Source organism: Phyllobates terribilis, unplaced genomic scaffold (assembly GCF_046119375.1).
Source record: "Phyllobates terribilis strain yellow unplaced genomic scaffold, ASM4611937v1 Scaffold_1__5_contigs__length_1240528914, whole genome shotgun sequence".
Classification (NCBI taxonomy): Eukaryota; Metazoa; Chordata; class Amphibia; order Anura; family Dendrobatidae; genus Phyllobates; species Phyllobates terribilis.
This window is the reverse complement of record NW_027362761.1, coordinates 1,155,956,949-1,155,972,905: the sequence shown is the minus strand read 5'-3', so window position 1 is coordinate 1,155,972,905 and position 15,957 is coordinate 1,155,956,949. Positions and strand designations below refer to the sequence as shown.

The following is a 15,957-nucleotide window of genomic DNA, read 5'->3' as shown; positions in this document are numbered from 1 at the left end:
ACTGTGCATATTATCCCTGCACTGTGACATCACTGTGTGTATTATCTCTGTACTGTGACATCACTGCGCTTATTATCCCTGTATGACATCTCTGTGTTTATTATCCCTGTACTGTGATATCACTGTGTGCATTATCCCTGTACTGTGACATCACTATGTGTATTATCTCTGTACTGTGACACCACTGTGCTTATTATCCCTGTACTGTGACATCACTGTGTATATTATCCCTGTACTGTGACATCACTGTGCTTATTATCTCTGTACTGTGACATCACTATTTGTATAATCCCTGTACTGTGACATCACTTGGCTTATTATCTCTGTACTGTGACATCACTGTGCTTATTATCCCTGTACTGTGACATCACTGTGCTTATTATCCCTGTACTGTGACATCACTGTGTGCATTATCCCTGTACTGTGACAACACTGTGCTTATTATCCCTGTACTGTGACATCACTGTGTGTATATTATCCCTCTACTGTGACATCACTGTGTTTAGTATTCCTGTACTGTGACATCGCTGTGTTTATTATCTCTGTACTGTGACATCACTGTGTGTATAATCCCTGTACTGTGACATCACTGTGTTTATTATCCCTGTACTGTGACATCACTGTGTGTATTATCCCTGTTCTGTGACATCACTGTGCTTTTTATCCCTGTACTGTGACATCACTGTGTGCATTATCTCTGTACTGTGACATCACTGTGTGTATTATCCCTGTACTGTGACATCACTGTGCTTATTATCCCTGTGCTGTGACATCACTGTGTGTATTATCCCTGTACTGTGACATCACTGTGTGTATTATCCCTATGCTGTGACATCACTGTGTTTAGTATTCCTGTACTGTGACATCGCTGTGTTTATTATCCCTGTACTGTGACATCGCTGTGTTTATTATCCCTGTACTGTGATATCGCTGTGTTTATTATCCCTGTACTGTGACATCACTGTGTTTATTTTCCCTGTTCTGTGACATCGCTGTGTTTATTATCCCTGTACTGTAACATCACTGTTTTTTATCCATGTACTGTGACTTCACTGTGTATATTATCCCTGTACTGTGACATCACTGTGCTTAGTATCCCTGTACTGTGACATCACTGTGCTTATTATCCCTGTACTGTGACATCACTGTGTTTATTATCCCTATGCTGTGACATCACTGTGTTTAGTATTCCTGTACTGTGACATCGCTGTGTTTATTATCCCTTTACTGTAACATCGCTGTGTTTATTATCCCTGTACTGTGACATCACTGTGTTTATTATTTTTATACTGTAGCATCACTGTGTGTATTATCCCTGTACTGTGACACCACTGTGTGTATTATCCCTTTACTGTGACATCACTGTGATTATTATCCTTGTACTGTGACATCACTGTGTTTATTATCCCTGTACTGTGACATCACTGTGTGTATTATCCCTGTACTGTGACATCACTGCGTTTATTATCTCAGTACTGTGACATCACTGCGTTTATTATCTCTGTACTGTGACATCACTGTTTGTATTATCCCTGTACTGTGACATCACTGTGTGTATTATCCCTGTACTGTGACATCACTGTGTATATTATCCCTGTACTGTGACATCACTGTGTGTATTATCTCTGTACTGTGACATCACTGTGTATATTATCCCTGTACTGTGACATCACTGTGTGTATTATCCCTGTACTGTGACATCACTGTGCTTATTATCCCTGTTCTGTGACCTCACTGTGTTTATTATCCCTGTACTGTGACATCACTGTGTATATTATCCCTTTACTGTGACATCACTGTGTATATTATCCCTGTACTGTGACATCACTGTGTGTATTATCTCTGTACTGTGACATCACTGTGCTTATTATCCCTGTACTGTGACATCACTGTGCTTATTATCCCTGTACTGTGACATCACTGTGCTTATTATCCCTCTACTGTGACATCACTGTGTTTATTATCCCTGTACTGTGACATCACTGTGTATATTATCCCTGTACTGTGACATCACTGTTTATATTATCCCTGTACTGTGACATCACTGTGTTTAGTATTCCTGTACTGTGACATCGCTGTGTTTATTATCTCTGTACTGTGACATCACTGTGTGTATAATCCCTGTACTGTGACATCACTGTGTTTATTATCCCTGTACTGTGACATCACTGTGTGTATTATCCCTGTTCTGTGACATCACTGTGCTTATTATCCCTGTACTGTGACATCACTGTGTGTATTATCTCTGTACTGTGACATCACTGTGTGTATTATCCCTGTACTGTGACATCACTGTGCTTATTATCCCTGTACTGAGACATCACTGTGTGTATTATCCCTGTACTGTGACATCACTGTGTGTATTATCCCTATGCTATGACATCACTGTGTTTAGCATTCCTGTACTGTGACATCGCTGTGTTTATTATCCCTGTACTGTGACATCACTGTGTTTAGTATTCCTGTACTGTGACATCGCTGTGTTTATTATCCCTATACTGTGACATCGCTGTGTTTATTATCCCTGTACTGTGAGATCACTGTGTTTATTTTCCCTGTTCTGTGACATTGCTGTGTTTATTATCCCTGTACTGTAACATCACTGTTTTTTATCCCTGTACGGTGACATCACTGTGCTTATTATCCCTGTACTGTGACTTCACTGTGTATATTATCCCTGTACTGTGACATCACTGTGCTTAGTATCCCTGTACTGTGACATCGCTGTGTATATTATCCCTGTACTGTGACATCACTGTGCTTATTATCCCTGTACTGTGACATCATTGTGTTTATTATCCCTGTACTGTGACATCTCTTTGTTTATTATCCCTGTACTGTGACATTTCTGTTTAGTATTCCTGTACTGTGACATCGCTGTGTTTATTATCCCTTTTCTTTGACATCGCTGTGTTTATTATCCCCGTACTGTGACATCGCTGTGTTTATTATCCCTGTACTGTGACATCGCTGTGTTTATTATCCCTGTACTGTGACATCACTGTGTATATTATTTTTATATTGTAACATCGGTGTGTTTATTATCCCTGTACTGTGACATCACTGTGTTTATTATTTTTATACTGTAGCATCACTGTGTGTATTATCCCTGTACTGTGACATCACTGTGTGTATTATCCCTTTACTGTGACATCACTGTGATTATTATCCCTGTACTGTGACATCACTGTGTTTATTATCCCTGTACTGTGACATCACTGTGTGTATTATCCCTGTACTGTGACATCACTGCGTTTATTATCTCAGTACTGTGACATCACTGCGTTTATTATCTCTGTACTGTGACATCACTGTATTTTCCCTCTACTGTGACATCACTGTGTGTATTATCCCTGTACTGTGACATCACTGTGTATATTATCCCTGTACTGTGACATCACTGTGTGTATTATCCCTGTACTGTGACATCACTGTGCTTATTATCCCTGTTCTGTGACCTCACTGTGTTTATTATCCCTGTACAGTGACATCACTGTGTATATTATCCCTTTACTGTGACATCACTGTGTATATTATCCCTGTACTGTGACATCACTGTGTGTATTATCTCTGTACTGTGACATCACTGTGCTTATTATCCCTGTACTGTGACATCACTGTGCTTATCCCTCTACTGTGACATCACTGTGCTTATTATCCCTCTACTGTGACATCACTGTGTATATTATCCCTGTACTGTGACATCACTGTTTATATTATCCCTGTACTGTGACATCACTGTTTATATTATCCCTGTACTGTGACATCACTGTGCTTATTATCCCTGTACTGTGACATCACTGTGTGTATTATCTCTGTACTGTGACATCACTGTGTGTATTATCTCTGTACTGTGACATCACTGTGCTTCTTATCCTTGTACTGTGACATCACTGTGCTTATTATCCCTGTACTGCGACATCACTGTTTGTATTATCCCTGTACTGTGACATCACTGTGCTTATTATCCCTGTACTGTGACATCACTGTGTGTATTATCCCTGTACTGTGACATCACTGTGTGCATTATCTATTTACTGTGACATCACTGTGCTTATTATCCCTCTACTGTGACATCACTGTATGTATTATTCCTGTACTGTGACATCACTGTGCTTATTATCCCTGTACTGTGACATCACTGTGTATATTATCCCTGTACTGTGACATCACTGTGTGTATTATCTCTGTACTGTGACATCACTTGGCTTATTATCTCTGTACTGTGACATCACTGTGCTTATTATCCCTGTACTGTGACATCATTGTGCTTATTATCCCTGTACTGTGACATCACTGTGTGTATTATCCCTGTACTGTGACAACACTGTGCTTATTATCCCTGTACTGTGACATCACTGTGTGTATATTATCCCTCTACTGTGACATCACTGTGTTTAGTATTCCTGTACTGTGACATCGCTGTGTTTATTATCTCTGTACTGTGACATCACTGTGTGTATAATCCCTGTACTGTGACATCACTGTGTTTATTATCCCTGTACTGTGACATCACTGTGTGTATTATCCCTGTTCTGTGACATCACTGTGCTTATTATCCCTGTACTGTGACATCACTGTGTGTATTATCTCTGTACTGTGACATCACTGTGTGTATTATCCCTGTACTGTGACATCACTGTGCTTATTATCCCTGTACTGTGACATCACTGTGTGTATTATCCCTGTACTGTGACATCACTGTGTGTATTATCCCTATGCTGTGACATCACTGTGTTTAGTATTCCTGTACTGTGACATCGCTGTGTTTATTATCCCTGTACTGTGACATCACTGTGTTTAGTATTCCTGTACTGTGACATCGCTGTGTTTATTATCCCTGTACTGTGATATCGCTGTGTTTATTATCCCTGTACTGTGACATCACTGTGTTTATTTTCCCTGTTCTGTGACATCGCTGTGTTTATTATCCCTGTACTGTAACATCACTGTTTTTTATCCCTGTACGGTGACATCACTGTGCTTATTATCCCTGTACTGTGACTTCACTGTGTATATTATCCCTGTACTGTGACATCACTGTGCTTAGTATCCCTGTACTGTGACATCACTGTGCTTATTATCCCTATGCTGTGACATCACTGTGTTTAGTATTCCTGTACTGTGACATCGCTGTATTTATTATCCCTGTACTGTGACATTTCTGTGTTTAGTATTCCTGTACTGTGACATCGCTGTGTTTATTATCCCTGTACTGTGACATCGCTGTGTTTATTATCCCTGTACTGTGACATCACTGTTTATATTATCCCTGTACTGTGACATCACTGTGCTTATTATCCCTGTACTGTGACATCACTGTGTGTATTATCTCTGTACTGTGACATCACTGTGTGTATTATCTCTGTACTGTGACATCACTGTGCTTCTTATCCTTGTACTGTGACATCACTGTGCTTATTATCCCTGTACTGCGACATCACTGTTTGTATTATCCCTGTACTGTGACATCACTGTGCTTATTATCCCTGTACTGTGACATCACTGTGTGTATTATCCCTGTACTGTGACATCACTGTGCTTATTATCTATTTACTGTGACATCACTGTGCTTATTATCCCTCTACTGTGACATCACTGTATGTATTATTCCTGTACAGTGACATCACTGTGCTTATTATCCCTGTACTGTGACATCACTGTGTATATTATCCCTGTACTCTGACATCACTGTGTGTATTATCTCTGTACTGTGACATCACTTGGCTTATTATCTCTGTACTGTGACATCACTGTGCTTATTATCCCTGTACTGTGACATCACTGTGCTTATTATCCCTGTACTGTGACATCACTGTGTGTATTATCCCTGTACTGTGACAACACTGTGCTTATTATCCCTGTACTGTGACATCACTGTGTGTATATTATCCCTCTACTGTGACATCACTGTGTTTAGTATTCCTGTACTGTGACATCGCTGTGTTTATTATCTCTGTACTGTGACATCACTGTGTGTATAATCCCTGTACTGTGACATCACTGTGTTTATTATCCCTGTACTGTGACATCACTGTGTGTATTATCCCTGTTCTGTGACATCACTGTGCTTATTATCCCTGTACTGTGACATCACTGTGTGTATTATCTCTGTACTGTGACATCACTGTGTGTATTATCCCTGTACTGTGACATCACTGTGCTTATTATCCCTGTACTGTGACATCACTGTGTGTATTATCCCTGTACTGTGACATCACTGTGTGTATTATCCCTATGCTGTGACATCACTGTGTTTAGTATTCCTGTACTGTGACATCGCTGTGTTTATTATCCCTGTACTGTGACATCACTGTGTTTAGTATTCCTGTACTGTGACATCGCTGTGTTTATTATCCCTGTACTGTGATATCGCTGTGTTTATTATCCCTGTACTGTGACATCACTGTGTGTATTATCTCTGTACTGTGACATCACTCTTCTTATTATCCCTGTACTGTGACATCACTGTGTTTATTTTTCCTGTTCTGTGACATCGCTGTGTTTATTATCCCTGTACTGTAACATCACTGTTTTTTATCCCTGTACGGTGACATCACTGTGCTTATTATCCCTGTACTGTGACTTCACTGTGTATATTATCCCTGTACTGTGACATCACTGTGCTTAGTATCCCTGTACTGTGACATCACTGTGCTTATTATCCCTATGCTGTGACATCACTGTGTTTAGTATTCCTGTACTGTGACATCGCTCTATTTATTATCCCTGTACTGTGACATTTCTGTGTTTAGTATTCCTGTACTGTGACATCGCTTTGTTTATTATCCCTGTACTGTGACATCGCTGTGTTTATTATCCCTGTACTATGACATCACTGTGTTTATTATCCCTGTACTGTGACATCGCTGTGTTTATTATCCCTGTACTGTGACATCACTGTGTTTTTTATTTTTATATTGTATCATCGCTGTGTTTATTATCCCTGTACTGTGACATCACTGTGTTTATTATTTTCATACTGTAGCATCACTGTGTGTATTATCCCTGTACTGTGACATCACTGTGTGTATTATCCCTTTACTGTGACATCACTGTGATTATTATCCTTGTACTGTGACATCACTGTGTTTATTATCCCTGTACTGTGACATCACTGTGTGTATTATCCCTGTACTGTGACATCACTGCGTTTATTATCTCAGTACTGTGACATCACTGCGTTTATTATCTCTGTACTGTGACATCACTGTTTGTATTATTCCTGTACTGTGACATCACTGTGTGTATTATCCCTGTACTGTGACATCACTGTGTATATTATCCCTGTACTGTGACATCACTGTGTGTATTATCCCTGTACTGTGACATCACTGTGTATATTATCCCTGTACTGTGACATCACTGTGTGTATTATCCCTGTACTGTGACATCACTGTGCTTATTATCCCTGTTCTGTGACCTCACTGTGTTTATTATCCCTGTACTGTGACATCACTGTGTATATTATCCCTTTACTGTGACATCACTGTGTATATTATCCCTGTACTGTGACATCACTGTGTGTATTATCTCTGTACTGTGACATCACTGTGCTTATTATCCCTGTACTGTGACATCACTGTGCTTATTATCCCTCTACTGTGACATCACTGTGTTTATTATCCCTGTACTGTGACATCACTGTTTATATTATCCCTGTACTGTGACATCACTGTTTATATTATCCCTGTACTGTGACATCACTGTTTGTATTATCTCTGTACTGTGACTGCATTGTGCGTATTATCTCTGTACTGTGACATCACTGTGTGTATTATCCCTGTACTGTGACATCACTGTGTGTATTATCTCTGTACTGTGACATCACTGTGCTTCTTATCCTTGTACTGTGACATCACTGTGCTTATTATCCCTGTACTGCGACATCACTGTTTGTATTATCCCTGTACTGTGACATCACTGTGCTTATTATCCCTGTACTGTGACATCACTGTGTGTAATATCCCTGTACTGTGACATCACTGTGTGTATTATCTATTTACTGTGACATCACTGTGCTTATTATACCTCTACTGTGACATCACTATGTGTATTATCCCTGTACTGTGACATCACTGTGCTTATTATCCCTGTACTGTGACATCACTGTGTATATTATCCCTGTACTGTGACATCACTGTGTGTATTATCTCTGTACTGTGACATCACTGTGCTTATTATCCCTGTACTGTGACATCTCTGTGTTTATTATCCCTGTACTGTGATATCACTGTGTGCATTATCCCTGTACTGTGACATCACTATGTGTATTATCTCTGTACTGTGACACCACTGTGCTTATTATCCCTGTACTGTGACATCACTGTGCTTATTATCTCTGTACTGTGACATCACTGTGTGTATAATCCCTGTACTGTGACATCACTTGGCTTATTATCTCTGTACTGTGACATCACTGTGTGTTTTATTCCTGTACTGTGGCATCACTGTGCTTATTATCCCTGTACTGTGACATCACTGTATATATTATCCCTTTACTGTGACATCACTGTGCTTATTATCCCTGTATTGTGACATCACTGTGTTTAGTATTCCTTTACTGTGACATCATTTTGTTTATTATCCTTGTACTGTGACATCACTGTTTGTATAATCTCTGTACTGTGACATCATTGTGTTTATTATCCCTGTACTGTGACATCACTGTGTGTATTATCCCTGTACTGTGACATCACTGTGCTTATTATCCCTGTACTGTGACATCACTGTGTGTATTATCCCTGTACTGTGACATCACTGTGTTTAGTATTCCTGTACTGTGACATCGCTGTCTTTATTATCCCTGTACTGTGACATCGCTGTGTTTATTATCCCTGTACTGTGACATCGCTTTGTTTATTACCCAAGTACTGTAACATCACTGTGTTTATTATTTTTATACTGTGACATCACTGTGTGTATTATCCCTGTTCTGTGATATCACTGTGTATATTATCCCTGTACTGTGACATCACTGTGTATTATTCCTGTTCTGTGACATCACTATGTTTATTATTCTTGTACTGTGACATCACTGTGTTTATTATCCCTGTATTGTGACATCGCTGTGTTTATTATCCCTGTACTGTGACATCACTGTGTTTATTATTTTTATATTGTAACATCGCTGTGTTTATTATCCCTGTACTGTGATATCACTGTGTTTATTATTTTTATACTGTAGCATCACTGTTTGTATTATCCCTGTACTGTGACATCACTGTGTGTATTATCCCTTTACTGTGACATCACTGTGATTATTATCCTTGTACTGTGACATCACTGTGTTTATTATCCCAGTACTGTGACATCACTGTGTGTATTATCCCTGTACTGTGACATCACTGCGTTTATTATCTCAGTACTGTGACATCACTGCGTTTATTATCTCTGTACTGTGACATCACTGTTTGTATTATCCCTCTACTGTGACATCACTGTGTGTATTATCCCTGTACTGTGACATCACTGTGTATATTATCCCTGTACTGTGACATCACTGTGTGTATTATCCCTGTACTGAGACATCACTGTGCTTATTATCCCTGTTCTGTGACCTCACTGTGTTTATTTTCCCTGTACTGTGACATCACTGTGTATATTATCCCTTTACTGTGACATCACTGTGTATATTATCCCTGTACTGTGACATCACTGTGTGTATTATCTCTGTACTGTGACATCACTGTGCTTATTATCCCTGTACTGTGACATCACTGTGCTTATTATCCCTCTACTGTGACATCACTGTGTTTATTATCCCTGTACTGTGACATCACTGTGTATATTATCCCTGTACTGTGACATCACTGTTTATATTATCCCTGTACTGTGACATCACAATTTATATTATCCCTGTACTGTGACATCACTGTTTGTATTATCTCTGTACTGTGACTGCATTGTGCTTATTATCTCTGTACTGTGACATCACTGTGTGTATTATCCCTGTACTGTGACATCACTGTGTGTATTATCTCTGTACTGTGACATCACGGTGCTTCTTATCCTTGTACTGTGACATCACTGTGCTTATTATCCCTCTACTGTGACATCACTGTGTGTATTATCCCTGTACTGTGACATCACTGTGCTTATTATCCCTGTACTGTGACATCACTGTGTATATTATCCCTGTACTGTGACATCACTGTGTATATTATCCCTGTACTGTGACATCACTGTGCTTATTATCTCTGTACTGTGACATCACTGTGTGTATAATCCCTGTACTGTGACATCACTTGGCTTATTATCTCTGTACTGTGACATCACTGTGTGTTTTATTCCTGTACTGTGACATCACTGTGCTTATTATCCCTGTACTGTGACATCACTGTCTATATTATCCCTTTACTGTGACATTACTGTGCTTATTATCCCTGTATTGTGACATCACTGTGTTTAGTATTCCTGTACTGTGACATCATTTTGTTTATCCTTGTACTGTGACATCACTGTGTGTATAATCCCTGTACTGTGACATCATTGTGTTTATTATCCCTGTACTGTGACATCACTGTGTGTATTATCCCTGTACTGTGACATCACTGTGCTTATTATCCCTGTACTGTGACATCACTGTGTGTATTATCCCTGTACTGTGACATCACTGTGTTTAGTATTCCTGGACTGTGACATCGCTGTGTTTATTATCCCTGTACTGTGACATCACTGTGTTTAGTATTCCTGTACTGTGACATCGCTGTGTTTATTATCCCTGTACTGTGACATCGCTGTGTTTATTATCCCTGTACTGAGACATCGCTGTGATTATTATCCCTGTACTGTGACATCGCTTTGTTTATTATCCCTGTACTGTAACATCACTGTGTTTATTATTTTTATACTGTGACATCACTGTGTGTATTATCCCTGTACTGTGACATCACTGTGTGTATTATCCCTGTTCTGTGATATCACTGTGTATATTATCCCTGTACTGTGACATCACTGTGTATTATTCCTGTTCTGTGACATCACTATGTTTATTATTCTTGTACTGTGACATCACTGTGTTTATTATCCCTGTACTGTGACATCACTGTTTATTATCCCTGTACTGTGACATCACTGTGCTTATTATCCCTGTACTGTGACATCTCTGTATATATTATCCCTGTACTGTGACATCACTGTGCTTATTACCCCTGTACTGTGACATCACTTTGTTTAGTATTCCTGTACTGTGATATCACTGTGTTAAGTATTCCTGTACTGTGACATCACTGTGTGTATTATCTCTGTACTGTGACATCACTGTGTTTAGTATTCCTGTACTGTGACATCATTTTGTTTATTATCCCTGTACTGTGACATCACTGTGTGTATAATCCCTGTACTGTGACATCACTGTGTTTATTATCCCTGTACTGTGACATCACTGTGTGTATTATCCCTGTACTGTGACATCACTGTGTGTATTATCCCTGTACTGTGACATCACTGTGTTTAGTATTCCTGTACTGTGACATCACAGTGTTTATTATCCCTTTACTGTGACATCGCTGTGTTTAGTATTCGTGTACTGTGACATCGCTGTTTTTATTATCCCTGTACTGTGACATCGCTGTGTTTATTATCCCTGTACTGTGACATCGCTGTGTTTATTATACCTGTACTGTAACATCACTGTGTTTATTATTTTTTACTGTGACATCACTGTGTGTATTATCCCTGTACTGTGACATCGCTGTGTGTATTATCCCTGTACTGTGATATTACTGTGTATTATCCCTGTACTGTGACATCACTGTTTATTATCCCTGTACTGTGACATCACTGTGTATTATCCCTGTACTGTGACATCACTGTGTTTATTATTCCTGTACTGTGACATCACTATTTATTATCCCTGTACTGTGACATCGCTGTGCTTATTATCCCTGTACTGTGACATCACTGTGTTTAGTATTCCTGTACTGTGACATCGCTGTGTTTATTATCCCGGTACTGTGACATCGCTGTGTTTATTATCCCTGTACTGTAACATCACTGTGTTTATTTTTTTTTTACTGTGACATCACTGTGTGTATTTTCCCTGTACTGTGACATCGCTGTGTGTATTATCCCTGTACTGTGATATTACTGTGTATATTATCCCTGTAGTGTGACATCACTGTGTATTATCCCTGTACTGTGACATCACTGTTTATTATCCCTGTACTGTGACATCACTGTGTATTATCCCTGTACTGTGACATCACTGTGTTTATTATTCCTGTACTGTGACATCACTATTTATTATCCCTGTACTGTGACATCGCTGTGCTTATTATCCCTGTACTGTGACATCACTGTGCTTATTATCCCTGTACTGTGACATCACTGTGTTTAGTATTCCTGTACTGTGACATCACTGTGTTTAGTATTCCTGTACTGTGACATCACTGTGTGTATTATCCCTGTACTGTGACATCACTGTGTGTATAATCCCTGTACTGTGACATCACTGTGTTTATTATCCCTGTACTGTGACATCACTGTGTGTATTATTCCTGTACTGTGACATCACTGTGTTTAGTATTCCTGTACTGTGACATCGCTGTGATTATTATCCCTGTACTGTGACATCGCTGTGTTTAGTATCCCTGTACTGTGACATCGCTGTGTTTATTATCCCTGTACTGTGACATCACTGTGTTTATTATCCCTGTACTGTGACATCACTGTGTTTATTATTTTTTACTGTGACATCACTGTGTGTATTATCCCTGTACTGTGACATCGCTGTGTGTATTATCCCTGTACTGTGATATTACTGTGTATATTATCCCTGTACTGTGACATCACTGTGTATTATCCCTGTACTGTGTCATCACTGTGTATATTATCCCTGTACTGTGACATCTCTGTGTATATTATCCCTGCACTGTGACATCACTGTGCTTATTATCCCTGTACTGTGACATCACTGTGTTTAGTATTCCTGTACTGTGATATCACTGTGTTTAGTATTCCTGTACTGTTACATCACTGTGTGTATTATCTCTGTACTGTGACATCACTGTGTTTATTATTCCTGTACTGTGACATCACTATTTATTATCCCTGTTCTGTGACATCGCTGTGTATATTATCCCTGTACTGTGACATCTCTGTGTATATTATCCCTGCACTGTGACATCACTGTGCTTATTATCCCTGTACTGTGACATCACTGTGTTTAGTATTCCTGTACTGTGATATCACTGTGTTTAGTATTCCTGTACTGTTACATCACTGTGTGTATTATCTCTGTACTGTGACATCACTGTGTTTAGTATTCCTGTACTGTGACATCATTTTGTTTATTATCCTTGTACTGTGACATCACTGTGTGTATAATTCCTGTACTGTGACATCACTGTGTTTATTATCCCTGTACTGTGACATCACTGTGTGTATTATCCCTGTACTGTGACATCACTGTGTTTAGTATTCCTGTACTGTGACATCGCTGTGATTATTATCCCTGTACTGTGACATCGCTGTGTTTAGTATCCCTGTACTGTGACATCGCTGTGTTTATTATCCCTGTACTGTGACATCACTGTGTTTATTATCCCTGTTCTGTGACATCGCTGTGTTTATTATCCCTGTACTGTAACATCACTGTGTTTATTATTTTTTACTGTGACATCACTGTGTGTATTATCCCTGTACTGTGACATCACTGTGTGTATTATCCCTGTACTGTGATATTACTGTGTATATTATCCCTGTAGTGTGACATCACCGTGTATTATCCCTGTACTGTGACATCACTGTGTTTATTATCCCTGTACTGTGACATTATTGTGTTTATTATCCCTGTACTGTGACATTACTGTGTTTATTATCCCTGTACTGTGACATCACTGTGTGTATTATCCCTGTACTGTGACATCACTGAGTTTAGTATTCCTGTACTGTAACATCGCTGTGTTTATTATCCCTGTACTGTGACATCACTGTGTTTAGTATTCCTGTACTGTGACATCGCTGTGTTTATTATCCCTGTACTGTGACATCACTGTGTATTATCCCTGCACTGTGACATCACTGTGTATTATCCCTGTACTGTGACATCACTGTGTGTATTATCCCTGTATTGTGACATCACTGAGTTTAGTATTCCTGTACTGTGACATCGCTATGTTTATTATCCCTGTACTGTGACATCACTGTGTATTATCCCTTTACTGTGACATCGCTGTGTTTATTATCCCTGTACTGTGACATCACAGTGTTTAAGATTCATTTACTGTGACAGCCCTGTATTTACTATTCTTGTAATGTGACATCACTGTGTTTATTACTCCTGCACTGTGACATCACTGTGTGCAATATCCCTGTACTGTGACATCACTGTGTTTATTACCTCTGTACTGTGACATCACTGTGTTTATTATCCCTGCACTGTGACATCACTGTGTATTATCCCTGTACTGTGACATCACTGTGTGTATTATCCCTGTATTGTGACATCACTGAGTTTAGTATTCCTGTACCGTGACATCGCTGTGTTTATTATCCCTGTACTGTGACATCACTGTGTATTATCCCTTTACTGTGACATCGCTGTGTTTATTATCCCTGTACTGTGACATCACAGTGTTTAAGATTCATTTACTGTGACAGCCCTGTATTTACTATTCTTGTAATGTGACATCACTGTGTTTATTACTCCTGTACTGTGACATCACTGTGTGCAATATCCCTGTACTGTGACATCACTGTGTTTATTACCTCTGTACTGTGACATCACTGTGTTTATTATCCCTGCACTGTGACATCACTGTGTGCAATATCCCTGTACTGTGACATCTCTGTGCTTATTATCCCTGTACTGTGACATCATTGTGTGTATTATCCCTGTACTGTGACATCACTGTGATTATTACCCCTGTACTGTGACATCACTGTGCTTATTATCCCTGTACTGTGACATAAATGTGTGTATTATCCCTGTACTGTGACATCACTGTTTGTCAATATTTGCATGAATCACGCATTTTGATGGTGTATCTATTATCTCTTTACTGTGCTATTGCTGTGTGCAATAATTAACAGTATTACAATTGTCATCATTATTATGTATGTGACATTCTAGTTTTATAACATTATTTTAATCTAGTTCAGTGTCCCTCTTACAGATTTTGGGACTCAGGAACACTGCATAGTGCCACAGTTAATTAATAATTATCACACTTTGATCATTAAAAATAGAGTCCAGGCGTCTCCCTGGAGCCACCAAGGAAAACAAGATACAGTATGTAGCCCAGTCACAGAAAATACTAAAGTAGATGAGAACAACATGCCCACAACTAATAAAGCAAGCAAATATGATAAGAGGTAAAAGCTAAAAAAAAGTTCCCATGTCAGCGAAAAGCTGTGCGGTTTTGAAACATCTCATTCTTCCTATTATATCCATATTTTGAATTGTTTTCTGCACGTTGCACTTTTATACTATGTTATCAGATGTATTTTGAAATGTTTTAGAGGAAAACTACAAAGTAAATTGACTTACAATTATTTTGACTCCTACGTCCACATTAAAATCCTTCTGTTGATGAGCCGCCCTCATTCAATGTACTGTACATCCACCAGCAGGGATACAAGATCTGTGGCAGCTGTGAGCTTATTATATACAAGTACGGTATAAGGAAGCAGAATCACATGCAGAGAAGCCTCCACCTAATTTGCATAGAACTGCCAGATACAGGTATTCAGGTAAGGTCACACTTCTGTAAAGTTTTGAGGCATAGGCTGCAGTCATGCAATTCTGCAGCAGACGTAGCAATGCTGAATATTATATATGTTCAGACCCTGTTAAAAAAACGACCTAAATATATTCAGATCACAGACCTTTATATTAAATTCATATACCAGAGCTTCCTATCTGAATCCAGTCCGCAGATCAGATAAGCGTCAGAAGAACCAAGTGCAGGAGCTTATGAAACTAAACAAGACCTAAGATTGTGTAAAGTAAAG

The 15,957-nt window shown here is 39.1% G+C and overlaps 1 protein-coding gene across 2 annotated transcripts in view; it reads right to left on the bottom strand.

Annotated features, from left to right (window-relative positions):
* Positions 1 to 15,621, bottom strand: part of LOC141172859 (uncharacterized) — a 91,770-nt gene extending 76,149 nt beyond the window's left edge. For both annotated transcript variants that reach the window (XM_073657471.1, XM_073657462.1), the window contains exon 1: positions 15,494 to 15,621. The gene's annotated coding sequence lies outside the window, so the exon portion shown is untranslated. The remainder of the gene's footprint in view (positions 1 to 15,493) is intronic.
* Between the last annotated feature and the right edge of the window lie 336 nt (positions 15,622 to 15,957).